This window comes from Canis lupus, chromosome 10, assembly GCF_003254725.2.
Source record: "Canis lupus dingo isolate Sandy chromosome 10, ASM325472v2, whole genome shotgun sequence".
In the NCBI taxonomy this organism is placed as follows: domain Eukaryota; kingdom Metazoa; phylum Chordata; class Mammalia; order Carnivora; family Canidae; genus Canis; species Canis lupus.
Genome location: NC_064252.1, coordinates 12,288,223 through 12,310,599, shown reverse-complemented (window position 1 = coordinate 12,310,599; position 22,377 = coordinate 12,288,223). Strand labels below are relative to the sequence as shown.

Sequence of the window (22,377 nt, the reverse complement as noted above, 5' to 3'; positions counted from 1 at the left end):
ACATTTGATCGGCTTAACCAAGATTATAAATAGTAATAGCAGTAATAGCATAATGTATAATAGTAATTATAAATAGAGTCAGGATTAGAACTCAGGTCTCTTAGCTGCTAATCTGATGGGTTTCCACAATATCACATTGCCCCAAGTCCAGGTATTAGATACACACCTTCAAAGCCCATAAAAACACCAAACAAAGCAAGGCAAAAAGCCAAAAGAAAGATCCTACAGGTCTGACATCAAACACTGGGGAAAAAATGTGTAAACCACAGGTGAATTAGAATCTCAAGCCATGTTTTCTTTTGTAAAAAGTGGATTCTGTCAACTCTACTAAATAATTTTTTCCTCCTAAAATTGCTAAGCAAAAGAAGGGAATATAGGTTGCTACTTAGTTGGGCCCTGATACATTTTTTTTTATATCAAATGATGAATACTGTTTGAAATATTGCTTCAACTGATTTGGGCAATATTTTTTAGCCATAGACAAAGAGTAAGAATGAGCCTGTTGTGTCAAGATGCCTGGCTGAGTGTCACAGGAGTCAGAATAAGGTCGTATTAATTCTACTGGACATTTTATTCTTTATCTAGACTCTAAGAAAGCAAAGAACATAATAATGAAGTCCATTTGGTGACCTAAATTGGGAGGTACTGTCAATGTGAATGAGGGCTGAGAAGTAAAATAAAGTAAATACAAGTTTAGACATATATGCCAGGGAAGATACAGCAGGACTTCACTTCAGAAGAAACCTAACAGTTTGGAATGGAAATGGGTTCCAGAAATCTTAGGGATAGGAAAATCACTGAAAATGATAGTGAATAAAAGAGAAAGGGGGAATTATAACAGTTTACAAAATGATGTAGGATTACAATTCGATGTCAAGAAAAAAAACATACCCTAAACAAACAGGTGCAACTATGCACTTCCGTACATTTTACATTATATCACATATATCTTCCATTTTGAAACCTATAAATAGAAAGATTTCTGTTATTATATTGGGAATATAAATATTTCTGGTGTGGAATTGTAGGTGGTACCAAAATAACCACGTAAAGAGATGAATTGCATATAAAAGGGACTGTGAGTACATTGTGAAGGTGTTTGTAGTTATCTTCAGGTCCTATTTAAATTAAAGACAAAAGAGGAAGGATTGAAAAAAGAGTAAGAGAAGGAAACTGCCATTTCTGCCTCTGTTGTCTATTATGCTTTTCTCTCTGCTACTTCATCTAGAAAAAAACAAACGGATTTTTTTTTTCTTAATAATCCTTGCTAATGTCTAGGTCTAGAAAAGAGCAGCTAGGCCCCAGCTACAACCCCTGGTCAGGTGGTCAAGGTGAGGCTCCCTTTATAATCCTAGGAGTATTCTTACATCTCAGGGGGCCAGAGCCAGTGCTGGTCAGGTTTTATCATCCTCTCGTATTTTTGGAATTTGAAGGATTAGAATGCTTTCCAAGTGTTTCTATCAGAGCATATAACAGTCTGTTCCCACTATTTAAGTAACGTCCTGATGAAATTCAGCACGTGAGATCGCTATGTAGTGAGATTCTTTCAGGAGTCATATGTCACTGGACCAGAGATAGACTGTCCCTGCATGGCTGGATGGAGTAACTGAGGTGCCCTTTTCAGCAGATACTTTTATAGAAGGCTCCTCTTATCCATGGGGAAAGTGTTCCAAGACCTCCAGTGGATGCCTGAAACCACACCCATAGTACCAAACTCTCTTTGTATACTGTGATTTTTCCTATACATACATACTTACGATTATTTAACTCATAAATTAGGCACAGTAAGAAATTAACAACAATGACTCATAAGAACACAGAACAAAACAGAATTATAAAAATATACTATAACAAATGTTATGTGAATTTGGTTTCTCTCCACCAAAATATCTGATTGCACTGTACTCACCCTTTTTCTCATGATGATGTGAAATGATAAAATATCCACGTGGCAAAATGAAGTGAGGCAAGTGACGTAGGCATTGTGATGTGGCATTAAGCTACTATTGACCTTCTGATATCGATGAGCATATATCTGGATATGTAAGGTTCACCTGCTTTTGGACTGTGGTTGATGGCAAGAAAGTGAAACCTTGGAAAGCAAAACTGCAGATATATGTGGGAACTACCTTACTTCACAGTAAGGAATCCATTAAAGATTGCAAGAAATATTTAAATTAAAAGCTGGCTTATCCCAAAGTATTGAAAGGCCCAAATATACAAATTCTTATTGAGTCATAGGTAAGTAGCAGTTTAATTGTCCTGCAGAAGTATAATAGAAATGATAAGTGATGTATGATAAGTAAAAAGGAATAGAAGTATAAAGGGAAAAAAAAGCATGGTTTTTAGTTAACAACCTAGCCCCCAGTTTTAAGAGGTCAATTCACCTTGTAATGAAGTAGTAGTCATTATTAACCAGCCAGAACTCCTGGGATCTTCTTAAAAGCAACAACTTCAGATTATCTCCCAGGAGAAGATTTTCCATTTCTGTATTCTGAAAGGCTGGCTGTTTAAAAATTTCATAGCCATCTAATGTTCTGCCCTTCTCCAACTGGCACATATCTGTTGTGATAATTTTCTTAAACCAGCAGGCTATTTTGACAGAGGGCACTGTGTCAGCATTAATTTACCTCACTATATCCTTTCATGAACCAATCCAGGGAATCCTAAACCACATCTTTCCTTTGCCTACTCAGTTCTGTGTATCTGAAAAATTTATCTCATAAAGAAATCAGTGAAAGGCCACAACTCTTTAGATTTATAGAACAACAATATTACGTGTGCTGTAAGACAGTAAAAGGAACATTAATGTCTTGAAGGTAACAGTGGTGATTATAAGGAATTTATTAGATGCATCAGATAAAAGTCATTATTGAAAGAATTGTTTTTATATTCAAATACCTTCAAATAAGTGCTTTAAGGTTGAGGAAAGTCTGTTTCTGATCCAACTAACATTTGTGGGATTTATTAATGGGTACCTGCTACGTGGGCCAGGCATTTTTTACTTCATTTTAGTCTTAATAAATGCCAGTATTGTGCTTATGCTAAGGATACAAAGACAAAATGTCATCAGCACCTTAAAGAGCTTCATAGTCTAATAGGGGAGAGAGACTCATAAATAGAGAATTAAATTCAGCAACAATGTGGTAAGTGCTGGAAGAGGCCAGCACAGAGGGCTATGGAAGCACACAGGAGGGCTTAGGCAAAGTCTTTATTTATTTTTTAAAGATTTTATTTATTTATTCATGAGAGACACACACAGAGAGAGGCAGAGACACAGGCAGAGGGAGAAGCAGGCTCCCAAGGGGAGCCTGTTGCAGGACTTGATCCCAGGACCCCGGGGATCGCCACCTGAGCCGAAGGCGGACATTCAATCCCTGAGCCACCCTGGTGCCTCTTAGGCAGAGTCTTCTTGAAACAAAGACTTGTTTTAAAGTCTTAAAGAAGGATAGAAGGAAAAAGAAATAGCTGGAGGCAGGGCCAAGGGCTAAGAAACAATGTTTCAGTGGTACTGGAGAACAGAGAAGGATGCGGGGAATGGCAGGAAATGATGGCAGGAGAGTCAGGAGACTCCAGATCATTCAAGGCTTCATGTGACATGTTAAGGAGCTTCCCTAGAAGTCACTTAGTGAAGTATTTTGTTCCTGGTGGGAGAATTCTGTGGGGAAAACAGTTTGGAAAATAACGGATGAAAAAGGCTTCCGTAACACAGAGTCTGTGGGAAGCTTAAATATGCTAATATACTGGTGACTTGGCAGGGACATACTATACAGGTTTCTGACTATGAAACACTTAGGAAAGATCATCTTTTGGGACTAGAGTTCTGAGAAGCATACCTTGGGAAATAATGGACACCCCTTTGGGGGAGCCACTAAGGGCTTTCAAATAGATGGGCGATATGGACAGTTTTGTGTTTTAGAACACACAGGTAGCATTCCAGAACTCTCTGGCAGGAGTCGAGGAGACAATTGTAGAGGGACAAAATTGATGGCAGAGAGGCCAGTTAGGAGACCATTGTTCTAGGGGAGCAAAAATGAAGACCTGCACTTGGCCGTAGAAGGAAGGCAAGCTTCAAAAAATGTTTAGAAGATTGACAGAACTTGATCATTGATCGAATGTTGGGAAAGTGAGGGATAGGAAAGATTCAGTTTCTAACGTGGCTGATCAGGAGGATTGGGTACGAACAATTACGTAATTAGAAGAGGGGGCATAGGTTAAGGAAGATACCATGACTTCAGTTTAGGGCAGAGTTGAGATTGAGAAAATCTATATCATATCTAGGGGAAATTTTAGGAGATGGTTGGAGGTGAATGTGTAATAATTGGATGTTTCTGTTAAATACCCAGATTTGGTAGTCAATAGCATTTAGGTGTAGTTAAAATTATGACAATATTAAAAATTACTCAGGAAGAGCAAGTAGAATTAGGAGAAATATAGAACAAGTAGAGAAACTTGGGGAATTCCAACAAAAGTGTTTACCTACAAAGCAATTTCAAAACCTGAGACAACTCAAACCATAAACACAGGCTGCTATTTAAAAACACCAACAACACGATATTAGATCTATTTTATTTATGTATTTATTTTTAAAGATTTATTTATTCATTTATGATAGACAGAGAGAGAGAGAGAGAGGCAGAGACACAGGCAGAGGGAGAAGCAGGCTCCATGCTGGGAGCCCGACGTGGGACTTGATCCCGGGACTCCAGGATCACACCCTGGACCAAAGGCAGGCGCTAAACCGCTGAGCCACCTAGGGATCCCCCATATTAGATCTATTTTAGTGATGATTTTGGATCTGCAGTAAGTTCATGTCTTTCTTTACGTAGACTTCACGTTTACGTTCTCTATCAAATATCTTAATAACAGATTTTTTTTTTTTAAACTTTGAAGTGTTTTCCTTCTTTTCCTTGATCTTTGAAAACAGATTTGGCAGCAAATAGAGATTTGAACCGAGGCCATCATATAAACCTATGATTTTGCAGATTGCTAGTGGTGGCTCCAACGTTTCTTTTTTTTTTTTTTTTAATTTTTTATTTATTTATGATAGTCACAGAGAGAGAGAGAGAGAGGCAGAGACACAGGCAGAGGGAGAAGCAGGCTCCATGCACCGGGAGCCCGATGTGGGATTCGATCCTGGGTCTTCAGGATCGCGCCCTGGGCCAAAGGCAGGCGTTAAACTGCTGCGCCACCCAGGGATCCCGGCTCCAACGTTTCTACACAGGAAGGGCTTGGGCTGGTTGAAAGAAGGTGCTAAAGCAAGGCTTATATAAGAAATGTTTTTTTACTAAGATTGAATGTTTCTCTGGGGAGACTTGGGGGTTGATGAAAATTATGCATGGGGTGGAGGGAACTAAATTTTCCATAGAGCCCTCCACTTGGCTCCATGATGGTATTTCACATAATCAAATATGTAGCAATTAATGTTCCATGTATTTATTTATTTGAGAGAGAGAAAGAGAGATAGAGAATGAGAGCATGAAGCAGGGGTGGGGCAGGGGGAGATAGAGGGAAAGAGAATCTTAAGCAGGCTCCACGCCCAGCACAGCACAGAGCCCGAGAGGCAGGGCTCCATCTTACTACCCTCAGATTATGACCTGAGCAGAAATCAAGAGTCAGATGCTTACGGACTGAGCCACCCAGGTGCTTCTGTAGCAATTAATATTTCCAGCTGTGTGGATCCTTGGGTGGCTTGGGGGTTTAGCACCTGCCTTCAGCCCAGGTCATAACCCCGGAGTCCCAGGATCGAGTCCCACATCAGGCTTCCTGCATGGTGCCTGCTTCTCCCTCTGCCTGTGTCTCTCCCTCTCTCTGTGTCTCTCATGAATAAGTAAATAAAATCTTTAAAACAATTTCCAGCTGATGTTAAAACTAACCCTCTTAGATCTAACATCTCCTACAACTGAATTATTCTAAGACTCATCTTCATTGTGTATCTATTACCTAATGTATAGTGTTGATTAAATTACATATTAACATTCTATTCTTTAGTATATTGACGTCGCTTTTTTTTTTAGCAGTGTGGTAGAATTTTAAAATACAATCACCCATGGCAAAACACAGCTTTGTTTGATATTTACCATTGTTATCTCTCAGTCCTTATATTGTACATACCAAGATTTTTACATAATCTTCTAAATCCTTTGTGGAAAGAGTCAAGAGTATAAATAAAAATGAGTAAATAAGTACCTGCAGCATTATGCCTATTATGATAAATTATATACAAGATAAATTATATATCTCATTCACTCTTATGTTGTAAATGACGTTTTGGCGTTTGTGTTGCAAATTTAAGTTATATGAATGTGTAGGAGTATTAAGGAACACAGAACAAACTTTAAAAAAATTGTGGAATAGTCTGTGTGTATATTAATTAACAGTAATTTAATAGATTATACCTCATTGATTTGAAGAATTAAAGCAATTAGTTTCCTTGGCACCGAGTTTCTTCCCAGGAGTAATTTAGGCATTATAAAATCTGTCATGTAGTTGTAACGTTGGAAAAAACAGAGACAATGTCTGCCGTACATGCCCTCTCTAAATTCAGCTTTACAGTAGGTTGTTTTGCCCGGAATCCTTGCAATGGGTCCAATTAAGTTAAAGCTTAATAAAATCAGTGCCCAGTTTCATGATCAAAACAATGTTTATTGTGATGTTCTGGGAACGGTGAATGCATGGCTACTTCTTTAGCATGAGAGATAATGTTTGGTTAAAAAATAAAACTATGGCAACAATTACTTTTTCCAAAGGCTCATTTCTTTCAAAGAATGACAAAGAAAGGACATTTTATAGCAACAGAATCTGCAAATTTAGAGCAGAAATAATAAATTGCATCTTTTAGGACCTCAAAGCTGGTGCTTAAATTTTTTTTTTTAATTTATGAAGAAGAAAACATTTAATAAATAAGAACAGGAAATACAGGTTTGAAGAAAAGATATTCTATAGCCTATTCCTTGTCATAAGAAATTGGAAGTTAGGTACTGAAGGTGAGGTTTTAGTTAATGAAATAGGTGATTACATTAATTAGTATTTATTAGGAAATTTAGCTCTGAGATATCTTTTTCCCCCTTATACGTGATATGACTTAGGAATTTCCTAGGAAATTCTCATAAGGTCTGCTTTTACAGATGCATAATGGTAATGTTTATGGGAACATAGCTCCTTTGCAGAAAGATGTCAAGTAGCTCTTTGTTGGGAATTTTCTGACTTCAAATTGAAAAAGAACCTCAAAGGTAGGAATCTGTAGTTTAAGGATGACTAAGAAGGAGAAGGCCTCATAGAAAGGCTAAAGAAAATTTCAAAGTCACAAAGTGGTTAGAGGCACCATTTCTACATCCACATCTCCCCTGTCTCATTCCCAGAACATGGACAATCAAAAAACGACCAAGGAAAATATGCTTGAGAGTCAAAGAACAGCAAAATAATGTTAGTAGTGAAAAGAATTAAAGAAAATTCATTCAAGTATGCCTGGGTGGCTCAGGGCGTGATCTCAGGGTCCTGGGATCAAGTCCCAAAACAGGTTCCCTGTGGGGAGCCTGCTTCTCCTTCAGCCTATGTCTCTGCCTCTCTTATGAATAAATAAATAAAATCTTAAAAAAAATTCATTCAGATATATGTGATGATTTTCTTATGGGTCTTCATTCATTAGAGACATAGATTTTATTTATGTCATCTTACAAAAACCAGATCACATGAATGACCAAGAAATCCAGGCACATGTTTGTGAAACAATTTTGATAGATTTTCTGTGTTTAAATATGTGCTTTTTACTTAATCCACTTTTTAGTAATATATAATCAATCCATAAAAATTATAGATTCAGTAATTGGTTGATTTGGTGGTAACATTTATAATCATGCATTCAATTTTAAGAAATGGCTGGTTTGTGTCATAACATGGTTCGCTTTCTATTTTTTTAATATAATTATGTGTACATATGTAATATGTATTACTTATCTATATTTTATATAAATGCTTGCATTAATATTTACTGTTTGTTCTCATTATAAAAAGGACTCTAAACTGTTATGTTTTAAAATGTTAATTGGCCCAATTTTACACATAAACAAAGATTACTTAGTTAATATCTGAATGCCGATGAACATCCTTCCATCCCTTTTATTTTCTCCAGTTCTCTCTGTAGCCATCACTTTCAGCCACTATTCTCACTCTATACTATATCTCCCTGTTCCTGCTAAATCAGGTTGAAATGGCCTTGTCAAGGATATTTTGAATTCAGACATAGTCAATTTAGATTTGGCAAAAGCTATGAACAATATTTTCATTAAAAAAGTCAAACATTGGGATCCCTGGGTGGCGCAGCGGTTTGGCGCCTGCCTTTGGCCCAGGGCGCGATCCTGGAGACCCGGGATCGAATCCCACGTCGGGCTCCCGGTGCATGGAGCCTGCTTCTCCCTCTGCCTGTGTCTCTGCCTCTCTCTCTCTCTGTGACTATCATAAATAAATAAAAAATTAAAAAAAAAAAAAAAAAGTCAAACATTTTCTAAAGAATCTAATTTAGAACAACATTCTTGAGAATGGATATTCAGCACATAGGGCACCTACAAGATGATCCATGGATTATGTGATAAAACTATGGGTGCTTCTGCTTATATTTATGCTTCCTTATTCTTTAAAAATTTCAATCTTTGTATATTTTACAATGTACACAATTGGTTCATAATATGTTAGTCTAGTAGAGCATATTTCATTTTTTTTCTTTTTTACTGCTGGGTGAAGATAAAAGGAATTAAGAAATCAGAAGAGGAAAGATTAAGAACATTTGCTTATTAATCTGATAGACATAGATTTGATTATTACTTCTAACACTTACTAGCTATGTGATCTTAGGCAGGTTGCATAACCTCTCTATACCTCAGTGTCCTTGTCTGTGGAACAGTAATAATCTTGTATTACTTACCTTATAAGTATCATAATCACATAATGCTTACCGTCTAGGAGAATAAATTAAATGATGACTGTAAAGCACTTAATGCATAATATATATGCAAAGATTTTGGGTATTTGTATGATTGGAAAAGGTCACATGGAAACCTATAGAGTAATAGACCCAAACTCAAGGTTTTTCTTTTACCAAGACATGGATTAGAATTTTATTATGGTCTGAGAAGTTTCAATTATCACATATTATTCAGACAGATCTGTTCATAAATATATATGTATATTAAAAACTTTATTTATTTACTTGAGATAGCACATACTGGGGAGAGCAGCAGAGGGAGAGGGAGAAGCAGGCTCTGGGTTGAGCAGGGAGCCTGATGCAGGACTCAGTCCCAAAACCCTGGGATCATGACCTGAGCCACAGGCAGAGGCTCTGCTGGCTGAGCTACGCACGCGCCCAGGTCTGTTCATATTTTAAGGAACAGACTACAAAATCACTTTTCTGAAACCAATGAACTAGCACATGATGGCCTGAGTTACATACAGCATTAATTTTAGTTCCATTAAAAAAATATTTATTCACTTAAAACAGATAGATAGCCTGTGCTGTTTTGGGCATAGAGCCTGCTTAAAATTCTCTCTATCCCTCTGCCCCTTTCCCCTTGTCTCCCCCTCCCCCCATCTAAAACAAAACAACAAAAAACTTTTAACTTTGAAAGTAAAGGTAGAAAATGTGGTCTGAATACTTATGGCAATTGACTTGACATAGGACTTTCATCTGAGTCAATATATGACTTTAGCAGAAATTTATCTTAAATAAATATGCAGTGAAAAACAAATTCAATGATATATCCATAAAGAGCTCAACATGCTCAACAAAAATGTATGAAGCACCTATTACAGACAAAATATTGTAAAATTCTGGGAGTGAGTTTGAGAGAGATAAAAATAAGATACACAGATGAATAAGACTTGGTCCTTCACCCCAAGATGCTTACAGTCTGGTGAAGGAGATATACTTGTACAAGGTAGACATAGGAAATATTAAAACAAAAACAAAAACAAAAACTTGTGGGATAGTAGAAAGAAGACTACTGGGGTTGGATCTTAGGCTTGGACTCAGAATAAGTTTCTCTTACTTGCTGGTCTAGACTAAGTTGCCACATAAAAGACAGAACACTGAGTTAAATTTGAATTTTAAGTAAACAGTGAATAAGTTTTTTTTGTTGTTTTGTTTTTGTGAATAAGTTTTTAATTGTAAGTATATTCTATTAACATGGGACAAACACTAAAAAATTACTTTTAAAATAATCTGAAATTCAAATTTAACAAGGTATCCTGTATTTTTTTTTGCTAAATCTGGCAACCTTGTCTTAGGCAACGTGCAGGCTATTTATGGTTTGCTGAGTCCATCCATCCTTTTCTCCTCTATGTCCCTCCTAGAGGCTGGCTCCTTGTGATCTCTATTTCCTGTACTGCCTTACCCAGTTGGCTTTTTATTGAATTAACTCAGACCTGGAAGGAAGGTAGACAGTAAGAGGAGAGAGAGGTTAGGTTTTCTTCTTTGCCTCTTCCATGACTCAGCAAAGCATTGTTGGTGGTGCCAGGGTTCCTCTATAACTACAGGTCATGCCTGACAGTTCCTTCTACGTGACTTCAGCTTTCCCGAGACTCTGGTTACACTTTTTCCTCCCACTCCTCCTTCAGTGTTAGGAATAGCAACAGCTTTCCTCTGCTGCTAAGCTCTGGGTGCTTCAGCGTCCTTTTTGGTTTCCCTAACTTTGACCGTTTCTTTGTGGGTAGTCTATTATTTAGAGGCACTGAGTTAAGTTCTGTTTTCTTCCTGGACCCTAGTTGATAAAGCAAGTCTCTTTAATTTCTTTGAACCTCATCTTTTTTTTTATAAAATGAGGAAAACAAACACCTCCCTCAAACATTTTTTTGTACAGAGATTATATATATGGATATTTTGCTAGGGGGCCCCAAAATTTGGATTTATATTTAGTACACTATATTACTGACTCTTTCCAGCTGTGACTGGCAGAGTAGTGCCTATTGAATCAAATCTTCTATAGATAACAATTATAAACTCTTGACTGAATATTGAAATCAACTCTCTGAAGGAATTGGATAATGACCCAAAGCAGGCAGACAATGAAGTAGAGTTAGTAACCGGATGAAGAGAACAGCACTGGGTAAATTTCTAATTTTTTATAACTTTTGGACTGCACCAAATGGGGAAGCAAAAAATCCAATAGTCTTACTGACGGAAGAACCACAGGACAGAGTTTAGGGCAACTAGAGCCATTGGAAATTGAGGGAGGAAATCCAAGAAAGGAGAGTTCTAGAAAGAGGCAGCTCCAAATTACATGTATAGACTCTTCCTAAATTTCTGGCTGAACCCTGAATCATACCTATGTGGGGCAGACTCAAACAAGCCAACTAAAACTAAAGAACAGTACAGAGATTTAAGCTGCTACCTATTGCAGAAGAGTTGGTAGCTTGAATCTCACTATTTTAAGTATTTATTAAAACAATGGACACCTCTCAGAGAAATATAGCAGAATCTAGAGTCTCTACAACGTATCACTCACTAAAATACAATCCGTAATTGCTTGATGAAGAAACAGAAAACATGAAAAATTTTAAAGAATAAAGAGGTTTTGCCTCTAAGAAAACACAGATGTTGGACGTATCAGACACATATGTTAAAACAGCTGTTATAACTATGCTTTAGGAAATAAAGAAAAATATGCTCACAACATGTGAAAAGATAAGAAATCTCAATAAGGAAATAGAAACTACAAAAAATAAAAATTCTAGAACTGAAAAACACAATGTATGACAAAAATATCCACTGAATGCATATGATAGAAGAAGGGATTAATGAACTTAATAATAAGTCAATAGAAGTTAAACAAATTAAAGAACAGAAAGAAAAGATAAAAAAAATTAAAAGCCTCAAAGGCCTGAGGAACAATATCAAAAGGTCTAACATTGTATAACTGGAATCCCAGAAGGAGAGAAGAGAGAAAATGGGAAGAACAAGATATTTGAAGAAATAATGGCTGAAATTTTCTCAATTTGGTAAAGGAAAGAAATTTATAGCTTCAAGAATCTCAGAAAGCCCCAATCTGCATAAGTCCGGAGAAATGCCACACCCAGTCATATCATAGTGAAACCCAAGGTGTTTAGAAAATCTTGAGAAAAAAGCCTGAGCAAAATGACACATTGTGTAAAGAGGAACAACTCAAATGTTCAAATGAATTCAAACAATTTAAACAGCCTCATCAGTAACAATGAGCTTAGAAAACAGAAGAACAATATCTTTAAGGCGCTTTAAAGAAAGAACAGAAAACCCAGAATTCTATAGTCAGCAAAACATCTGTCAATAATGATGGCAAAATAAGCACATTTTCAGGTAAAGGAAAACCAAGAGAATTCATTGCCAACAAACTGCAAGAAATGCAAAAGCAAGCTCTTCAGGTAGATGGAAAATGATAACAAAGAAATTCAGATCTTTACAAAAGAATCAAAAGCATTTCAAATGGTAGATATATAGGTAAATAAGTATTTCCTAGCAATTTCCTAGCACTAGACATGAAAATAATTTTTCTCAATGTAGTGTCACAGTGTGTATATTAATGTATATAAATATATGTGAAAGAATAATAGATCAAAAAGTTTCAGTGGAGATGCCAAGATACAATAGAGGCCATATTCCAAAGGGTATGGTAATCCAGATGCAAATTTTCAAAGGAAATAGCTCAGAGTTATGTTAGATGATTCACCCATGGTAAAAGTATAAAAGGTTTGGAGTTTTGGAAGGTTGAAAGATTTTTAAGGATAATTAATTTAGAGATAGCAATGCTGTGCTGTAATTATGTAATTATAATTTTTACCATCCAAAGAGAGTGGAGTAGGGGATCTGACACTTAAAGTCCAATGAAAGGGATCTCAGTGGGACCATTTGGCTGGCTTGATATGTGTTTCTCATGAAGAGAAAGCACAAGTAGGTTTATTGAATTTATTTTTTATCTGCTAATTCAGTTTTATTGAGATATACATACATATATACATAAAATACACCTTTCTTCTTTAGGTATATAGTCCTCTAAGCTCTGACAAATGTATACAGTCATATAAATAACATGACATCATTACCCCCAAGGGTTCTCTGTTGCTCTTTTGTAGCTAATTTCCGTATTCTCTCAGCTACTTACAAACACCGATTTGATTTTTGTCCCTATAGTTTCATCTTTTTGCAAATGTCATATAAATAGAATCATATAGAATGTAGCTTGTTGTGTCTGCCATCTTTCAATGATCAAATTGCTTTTGAGATTCACTTGTGTTGTTGCATATATCAGTAGTTTTATCGATGAGTTTGTATTAATCACCCGTTGATGAATTTCCCCAGTTTTTGGCCATTATAAACAAGGCTGTTTTAAGAATTTGAATATAGATCTTGGTGTGAACATGTCTTCATTTCCTTGGGCTAGAAATGGGGTTTCTGGGGCAATATGTCAAGTATATGTTTGACTTTACTAGATTGCTGCCTGACTCTACTTGGGAAGTCTGCAAGTTGGGTGCATCAGTAGCTTTAGCCAGTTCTAGAATGACCGAGTGTTATCTGCTCTTCCTGCAGAGGACTAGGTTAAGGAATACACAAGTACTTACCGTAAATAGGTGACTTCTGTATCCGTTATTTATTACTGCTAAAACAGAACCCAGTGCAAACACCAGCCCAAAACATAGGAACTTAAAAACAGAAAGCAGTAAAAAACAAAACAAAAAACAAAGCAGTAATTTATTTGCTACAATTCTGTAATTTGGGCAGGGCTCAGGGCTGGCTTGTCTCTGTGGTGTTGGCTGGAGAATCTCTGGCTCTGTGCTGCTGGAGAATCTAAAATGTCTTCACGTTGGTATCTGGTGCCTCAGCTGGCATGACTGGATTACCTGGTCTCTGGCAGAGCCTCCGTCTCCAGCAGAGTAATTGGACTAATTTACATGATGACTCAGACTTCAGAAGTGTAAAAATGGAAGCTGTAAGATCTCTCAAAGTCTGGGCCTGGAAATCACATAGCATCACTTTTGCCTCATTTTATTAGGATCATCCCAGTTTCAAAAAGGAAGGAAAATAGATCATTTCTTCTCCTCCTCCTCCTCCTCTTCCTCCTTCTTCTTCTTCTTCTTTGAGCCCATTTCTTCATGGAAGGCATAGAAAAGTCACATTGCAAAAGGGAAGTGGGATGAGAGGTGAATGTTAAAGCGAGCTTTAAAAGTGACTCCTCAGCCAGCACGGCATCTGTACTAGATTCTATCCAATATTGCTACTTGGAAGGGTAATAAGGACCTCGGAAGAAGGGAAGTGGAGATGTGCTATGGGATGCTAGGAGCTGGGAGAGAGTAAACTGCCGGAACAAAATCTATTCACCCAGACCAAAGGCACTGAAGTTGGGAGGCCTTTTAACAAGGTTGGAGATTTCCAAAGAGCCAATAAAAATGGACCGTGTGAAAAAAGTCAGTTACACATCTCCAGTCCCAGAGAACACAAAGCCACCTCACAACGGTAATAGTCATATATGACTTTTCTCATTCTTTTCATATCTTTTCCCTGTCCCATACCAACATCAACCCTGTTGGAAACAGAAATCAGAAACCATAGTTAAGACACTAGGGAGGGGATCCCTGGATGGCTCAGCGGTTTAGCGCCTGTCTTCAGCCCCGGGGAGTGATCCTGGAGATCCAGGGTGGAGTCCCACATCGGGCTCCCTGCAGAGAGCCTGCTTCTCTCTCTGCCTGTGTCTCTGCCTCGCTCTCTCTCTTTCTCTGTGTCTCTCATGAATAAATAAATAAAATCTTAAAACAAAACAAAGCAAAAAAGACTAGGGAAAGAGGAGCAGAGAAGAAAAAGAGGACTCCTCTCACTCCCAACTTGTGTATGTCCAGGTCCTTGTTGGGAGAAGTGGAAAAATTTTAATGTTAAAACAATGTTGGGATTTTGATTTATTATCTATTGTTGATCACTTATGATAACGTACTCAGATTGTATTTGTGACCTAACATGATTATAGGACTTTACTTAAGGGTGGCCAGAAAATACATGGGGCCTGCCTAAGCTTTAATTGAAGGGTAGGAGAAAAACAACTCACATTGAAAAGCTTAAAAAGAGGAATGGGAAACAAAGTGTTTAAAATACCAGGTATCGGGCTGCCTGGGTGGCTGAGCAGTTTAGCACTGCCTTCGGCCCAGGGCGTGATCCTGAAGACCTGGGAAATAGCCCCGCGTCGGGCTCCCTGCATGGAGCCTGCTTCTCCCTCAGCCTGTGTCTCTGCCCCTCTCTCTCTCTCTCTCTCTCTCTCTCTCTGTGTCACTCATGAATAAATAAATAAAATCTTTTAAAATATATATATATAAGTAAATAAATAAAATAAAATAAAATATCAGCTATCTTGTTAGGTCTACAATAGGTGAGTTTTCACGATAGTTGAAGAATTATGTAAAGAGTAAAAAATTCAATTAACCAGATATCTGGTATCCCATGACATATACTAGAATGTTCCGTCATTTAACCAACTATATAATCACAGGCAAGTCAATCTCTCTGTGTCTTATATTTTTCACGTGTAAATGAGATAAATAATATCTGTCTCGTTGGTTAGATTAAGTGCTTAGAACAGTGTCTGGCAAATACTAGTTGTTCAGCAAATGATAATTATCATCAACATCGTCATCTGCCCTAAATTGTTTTGCTGAATTAAGTTTTTTAGCAAGTCAGTTTTTCATTTTCCTCTTATTAGTGGATACTCATCTTTGGGCTTTAAGAAACAATAATATTTTTATAATGCAATAATATCCTTAAAATGATTGACATAATGACTGGCACAGGGTAAGTGTTCAATAAATGGTAGTTGTTATCATAGTCACTTCAAAGCAAACACTTTCACCTTTCTTTCTTCCCTCCGTGTACTAGCTATATACCATGCTGGAGCTCTGTTTAATCTCTCTGAATCTCAGTTTCTCCATGTGTAAAATAGGGTTTTTACTTACGTTACCTACCTCACAGGGTTGTTATGAGGAATAAGATCATTTTTGTGAGAATGCTTATAAAACACTATACAAAGATGAATTAGCATTGTTGTTTATTGTACAGGTTACTTTTTTATATGGTTTGTAAATCTGTTTCAAATGATTTTGAATAATACTCAATATTTTTCTGTAAGGAAACAGAGCTGAAATCTCCATTTGCATATAAACTGCTTTCTACAAGTGGGTATGTGTTTCCTAGCCCTTACACATAGAAGCTGTGATTGCAGGGGAGGTATAAGATCTCACTAGCCCCCCCCCCCCCCCCCCAGTTTTTCTTCTTGGTGCTGAGCTACTCTCCTACCTCACCTGAAATTTCTTGATGAGTGATTCTAGAAGGATCAACAAGAAAGGACTAACATCTAATAACACATTCATATTTTACCTCTCCTTACCTGGAGGTAAAATATGAGGTATGTCTCCTTACCTGGAGAGGTAAGGCGAACTTAGGCATTGAGAGAGGTGACTGTCTTCTAAAACTTCTCAGAATGAATTAATTGAATAACTGGCCCAGAGTTAGCTAAGAGCATCCATCCCACAAATGTGAGATTGTAAGATGGGTACATTTCAGCAGAAGAGCAAAACATGATCACAACCATCTAAGAATAAATAGCTCAACAAGCTTTTATTCTATTTATGTCCTACAGAAGGTGGCTGCTTCCCTAAGATGCCTCCCACCAGATGGTGACTTCTCAGTTCATTTTTAACTACCTGCAAAATCATGGCACTTGGCTCTGACCTCATTTCATTTTAGAATTCACCTTTGTTTCAGCACTACATCACTATAGCTTCTGATTTCCATCTGGGCAAAAAAATTCCTCAAAAGGCGAGAGGTCAAAGTCATGGGCAAACACATATGCACATGAATATATTTACTTTTATAAACAACTTTCTCTTCATAATCCATCTGTAATAACGGGCAACTGATTTCTTGTTTCAGATCAGGTTTCCCCTCTCTACATACATAATTACAGTTATCTCTATTGACTCAAGAATTGAAGGCCGATTTTAAATTATTCTAAAGAAAACCTAATGATGAAGACCTTGTAAGTTCTTTCTATATAATGCATTGTAAAATTGGTCCAATAGATTGGATTATCTATATCAATCCTCATTCCCCAAATTTCCCTTTGTTAGCATTCATAACTAAGAGTTGACAGCACAATTATTTATTAAGCCTCTAAGAAAATCAGGGTAAGGAGTCACTAGGGAGCTAAGCCACCACTCTAATCAATTTCTTTGTTTTGCCTGAATTTATGACCATACGTTGCCCCCTTAAAATGAGCCTGGAGCAGATATCTTTTTCTTTTCTTTCTTTCTTTTCCTTTTAAAGTAAGCTCTCCTCCCAACATGGGGTTTCAACTCATACCTCAGAGACCATGAGTCACGTGCTCTGCTGACTAAGTCAGCCAGGTGCCCCAGGAGCAGAGGTATCTTAGAAGTGGGTGCTGCTTGTAGGAAAAGGTATACAGCCTGTAGAAGGATCAGGATATGCTCATCACTACTTTTGGGAAAATAACTTAAAATAAGCAAAAAAATGGGCTATTTTGTTATTTTCTTGGATGCAATTTAGCAAGTGATGTTTTGGAGAAATGACAGTGATATACTGCTCTGCCATCAAATATAAATTCATCTCAACTGTTTTCATCTTTCTTTCTCACGGTGAATTGATTATTGTACTGAGTACAGTAAATAGGTAACTGGGGAAAGGTGATATGTATATATGAAAAATAATATTAGCTAAAAAGAAATAATGAAAATACGGCATATATTCATAAATAATGATAATCACTCTCAGCATTGTATGGAGAACTTTTTGTGCTATGCACTTTTTAAAATTTCAGATTTTATAGTGCTGAAAATTACAGCTATTACTTCAAAAAAAGTGAAGTTGGAAAGAACATTTGAGAATAATTAGTCCAGCATCGTAATTTTACATATGGGCAAACTAACGCCCATAAGGAATGTGTGACTTTCCCAAGAACACACAGCTAACTTATGGCGGAAGAGCATACCCATGATCTCATATCTTCTGATCCTTAGTTTTGGATTGTTCCCATTCCCATGCACACCATACAGATAATTGCTTTAATAATAAAAATGAATTCACGCACATAGTTAACATTATACTAAAAATGTAGTCCTCCATCTTAGACACACATTACAGTTATTTGGAGAGGAGTGCCTGGGTGGCTCAGTGAGTTGAGTGTTGGACTCTTGATTTCAGCTCAGGTCGTGATCTCAGGGTTGTGAGATTGGGCTCCATGCTCAGCATGCAGTCTGCTTGAGATTCTCTTTCTTTCTCTCCCTCTGCCTCTCTCCCTGCTTATGCTCTCTCTCTCTCTCTCTCAAATGAGTAAATAAATAAAACCTTAAAAAAAATGATCTGGAGAGCTGTTGAAACTACCAACACCAGACTGTATCCATATCAATTATATCACAACGTCTGAGGATGGGATCCAGGCATCACTAATTTTCAAGGCTCCTCAGGTGACTGCAATGAGCAGCCAAGTTTGAGGATCACTGTATAAAAATAATTATAATAATTATAGTGAAAAGCAGTTGTCTTTTACCTAGCTCCTTCTAATTCCCTACTTTACTTTCTATAGTATATAGAAGAGTTTGACTAATATATTGAAACTGTACCAGGGACTGACTGAAAATAAATGCAAAGGGTAGATAGGTTTTTATTGATGTTGACCATTTAGTGGATTGGTTGCCCTTTTAAAAATTGATTTTATTAATCCCTTATATATTATGGGCAATAATAATAGCTCTCAGCTAACCCAAGAAAGCAGATTTTATTATCTCAATTTTATAGATGAAGAATCTTGAGGTCCAATAGGGTTAAGTAACTTGCCTAAGGTCAGAATACTAGAATGTGATGTAGCTAGTATTTGAATCTATGCAATCTCATTCCTGAGCCTGTGTTCTTAAATACCACCTATCCTGGCTTTATTTGCCTTTTATATATGTTGCAAATACCTTCTCCATTTTTCATTTGTCATCTTAACTTTGTGGTTGGCATCTTTCACTGTGTAGACATTTAAAATCTTTACGTAGTCACATTTTCAATATTTAAAAAAACATTACTCAGTCTTGTTTCATACTAAGAAAGGCTTAGTATAGAGAGTAATAGAAATATTCTTCTACTGAGCACACTGTCCATGAGGAGCACTAGGTTATGTACAGATTGTTGAATCACTATATTGTACACCTGAAACTAATATAACACTCTATGTTAACTGCACTTAAATTAAAAAAATTCTCTTGCTGTATTTTATTCTGAAGTTTTAGCTTTCATTTTTAACTTTATGATAATTAATCTTGAATCTTATACTGTGGGTGTCTATGGCCTGAGGTAGGGATCTAATTTTATTTTTCCTCCAAATAGCTAGCCAATTGTTCCAAAAATATGTCCCTTCCTTAGTGAGTTGACTTGCCACCTTGATATAGCTGATGTTCAGAAATTAACCACGATGATACACAGTATACCAATTAGTGTTTTATTCTAATTAAGAATTCTTTTAAAAATGTAACCCTGGGGATCCCTGGGTGGCGCAGCGGTTTGGCGCCTGCCTTTGGCCCAGGGCGCGATCCTGGAGACCCAGGATCAAATCCCACGTCGGGCTCCCGGTGCATGGAGCCTGCTTCTCCCTCTGCCTGTGTCTCTGCCTCTCTCTCTCTCACTGTGTGCCTATCATAAAAAAAAAAAAAAAAAAAAAAAAAAAAAAAAATTAAAAATGTAACCCTGGAAGGAATACCAATTAGAAACATTAGAGTGTAAATTAGTTATTTAATGTTGGGTTCTTAATACTCAGCTTCCATAAATGTATCCAAGAACAGAAATTTTGGCTCTGGAGGTCAAGTCTTCTTAGGGAGGAAGATGATGAAAGAAGAAATGTTGATTTTTAATTTAGGGTGTGGATGGAAGAAACTATTGCCTTCTTCACAATTTGGTCTTTTATAGGAAAAATTCTCACATTTTTGATGACAGCAATTGAAGAACACTTGGCACTAATTGAAGTAATGAAGATTATCACCTGACTTTTTAGTAAGCAAATCCTTCCAAATTTTTGTAATATCCCCCAGCTTTGGACCAATGGAAAAACCATCAAACAAAACAACCATAAGGATAAATAGTTCAATGAAGACAATTTCCCTGGAAATGTGAAATTAAGATGGGTTCTGCAGGGAGAAATGCCAAATCTTGTCATTTACTCCAGGACAACAGCATACATGTGTATCCGTGGTTTTTCTGTATAGAGTAGCAGGAAATCTATATGCACTTATTGAATAATTTCCCCCCATTTCACTATATGTGTGCTCTAAACGATTAATGTCCTTACTTGCCTTCACAATGGTTCAGTGTGATCTAACACAGAGTCAACCATCTGTCTGTGTTTTCTTCCATTTGCAACATTTGTTCTTCCTGCTGATTTGACTGCTTCTTTTCTCTGCTGTCTGATTCAGACAGAGCAAGCTGTTCCAGAAATGTACTTGTTAGCCAAAAGTGAGTCCCTTGGACTACAGAAATATAAAATTCACCTCAGCTAACAACATTTAAGAAAACCACTGTTTTGTTTTTTAAGCATATTGTCTGGCAAGCATTCCAAGTTCTTAACGATGACATTTTTTTAACCTGTTGACAAAAATCAAATACATATAAACCTAAAACCATGCTTGGAAGAAATAGTTTTCTTTGGACATGGCCCTGAGGGTCACTAGCGTCCCATTTCAGTAAAGGTTCAACAGTCCTTCTTGAGACATGTTATCTCAGGGCATCCTACTGAAATCACTTACTTTCCTCTTAAGTACATTCTTTAGTTCTCTCAATGTGAGTCTTTTTAGTGGTAAATCCTCTCATGTTGTTTTTTTGTGTTTTTTTTTTGATAGTATATTTCATTTTTATTTTCAGAAGATCATTTCAATTATATATTTTGCTCTCTTCTGGATCCCATTATCATTAAGATATTAGCTGCCAGTTTAACTTCCTTGTGGGGAATCTATCTTTTCTATCTGGTTGTTTTTAAGATCTTCTTCCTGTCTTTGTTGTTCTGCAGCTTCACTCTATGTGTTTATGAGGGTTTTTTTTTTTTTAATTTTATACAGCTTGGGATTTATTGGGCTTCCTGAAAGTGACATCTGATGTCGTTCATCAATTTTAGAAAATTCTTAACCATTATTTCTTCATGTGTTGCTTTTCCTTATTTGAATAACCTCTTCCAGAAATTCTAATTAGCCCTTCTCACTCTATAGTTTATGTTTACAAAACTCTCTTTAATGTTTCACACCTGTTTGTATCTCTGAGCTGAAATCTGAATTTTTTTTCAGTTCTATAATCTCATTATTTATTCTAATCGGCTGTATCTAATATGCTTTTTAACCCTTTGGTTGAGCTTTAAATTTTATTCATTACATTTTCACTTTTAGAATTTCAGTGTGGTTGATTTTCAGGTCTTCCTGACTAGTTCCTGTTGTCTTTTCCTCGTTGTTCATGTATTTCAATCCTTTTTATATTTGTACAAACACATCAAGTATAGTTATTTTGTATTTTTGTCTGATAATTACAATATAAGAAGTTTGTCAGGGTCTGGTTATCTGGTATATTATTTGCTTTCACTGCTGGTGGATTGCCTCCTTTTGTGTTTGTGACTTTTAAATTACTATTAAATAATACTTAGAATTCTATCTGTAGAAATTTTAGCCAGCAAAAAAAGCCTACTCCTCCAGGGAGTGTTTGTGTTTTCTTTTCCAGGGGCCTAGAAACACAGCACACCAATTCCACTTAAATTTCAACATTCCATTGGAATACATTTAGGCTCCAAACTCCTGTGAAGGGCCACAATATTGTGGAAAGACTTTTTTTTTTTTTAAACTACCCAGAGCGAATTCTGAAACCAATCATTGTACTATCAGCAGGGTTAGGTTTCTTTCTTAAACAATTTCATTCTTGGGCAGCCTGGGTGGCTCAGTGGTTTAGCACAGCCTTCAGTCCAGGGCGTGATTCTGGAGACCCAGGATCAAGTCCTGCATCAGGCACCTTGCATGGAGCCTGCTTCTCCCTCTGCCTGTCTCTCTCTCTCTCTCTCACTCTCTGTGTCTCTCTTGAATAAATAAATAAAATCTTAAAAACATTTTTTTTCATTCTTGCCCTGGATTGTAGGCCTTGCAAGTTTCCAATTTTATACAGTGTGATCTCTGACCTACTCAAGACTGCTCCTACATACTCTCTGCATAGTAGTTCTAAGCCACCATGACTCATATAGTTGGCTAAGAATTTGATGACTTCAAGGTTCACATATCTTCCTAATCTTGTGTTCCTTGCTTAAGTCTGTCTTCAGTAGATTTCCATTACTTCGTTGCAGATTCACTCAATAATTTTAA

The 22,377-nt window shown here is 36.8% G+C and overlaps 1 long non-coding RNA gene across 5 annotated transcripts in view; it reads left to right on the top strand.

Annotated features, from left to right (window-relative positions):
• Nucleotides 1-3,953: 3,953 nt before the first annotated feature.
• Nucleotides 3,954-22,377, top strand: part of LOC112677864 (uncharacterized) — a 37,712-nt gene continuing 19,288 nt past the window's right edge. For 2 of the 5 annotated variants that reach the window (XR_007413376.1, XR_003147242.3), the window contains exons 1-2: nt 3,955-4,177; nt 16,931-17,036. This is a non-coding gene — a long non-coding RNA (uncharacterized LOC112677864). Of the gene's footprint in view, nt 4,178-16,930; nt 17,037-19,960; nt 20,045-22,377 lie in introns of all 5 variants that reach the window. The other 3 variants (XR_007413377.1, XR_007413375.1, XR_007413374.1) reach the window with 3 other exon arrangements.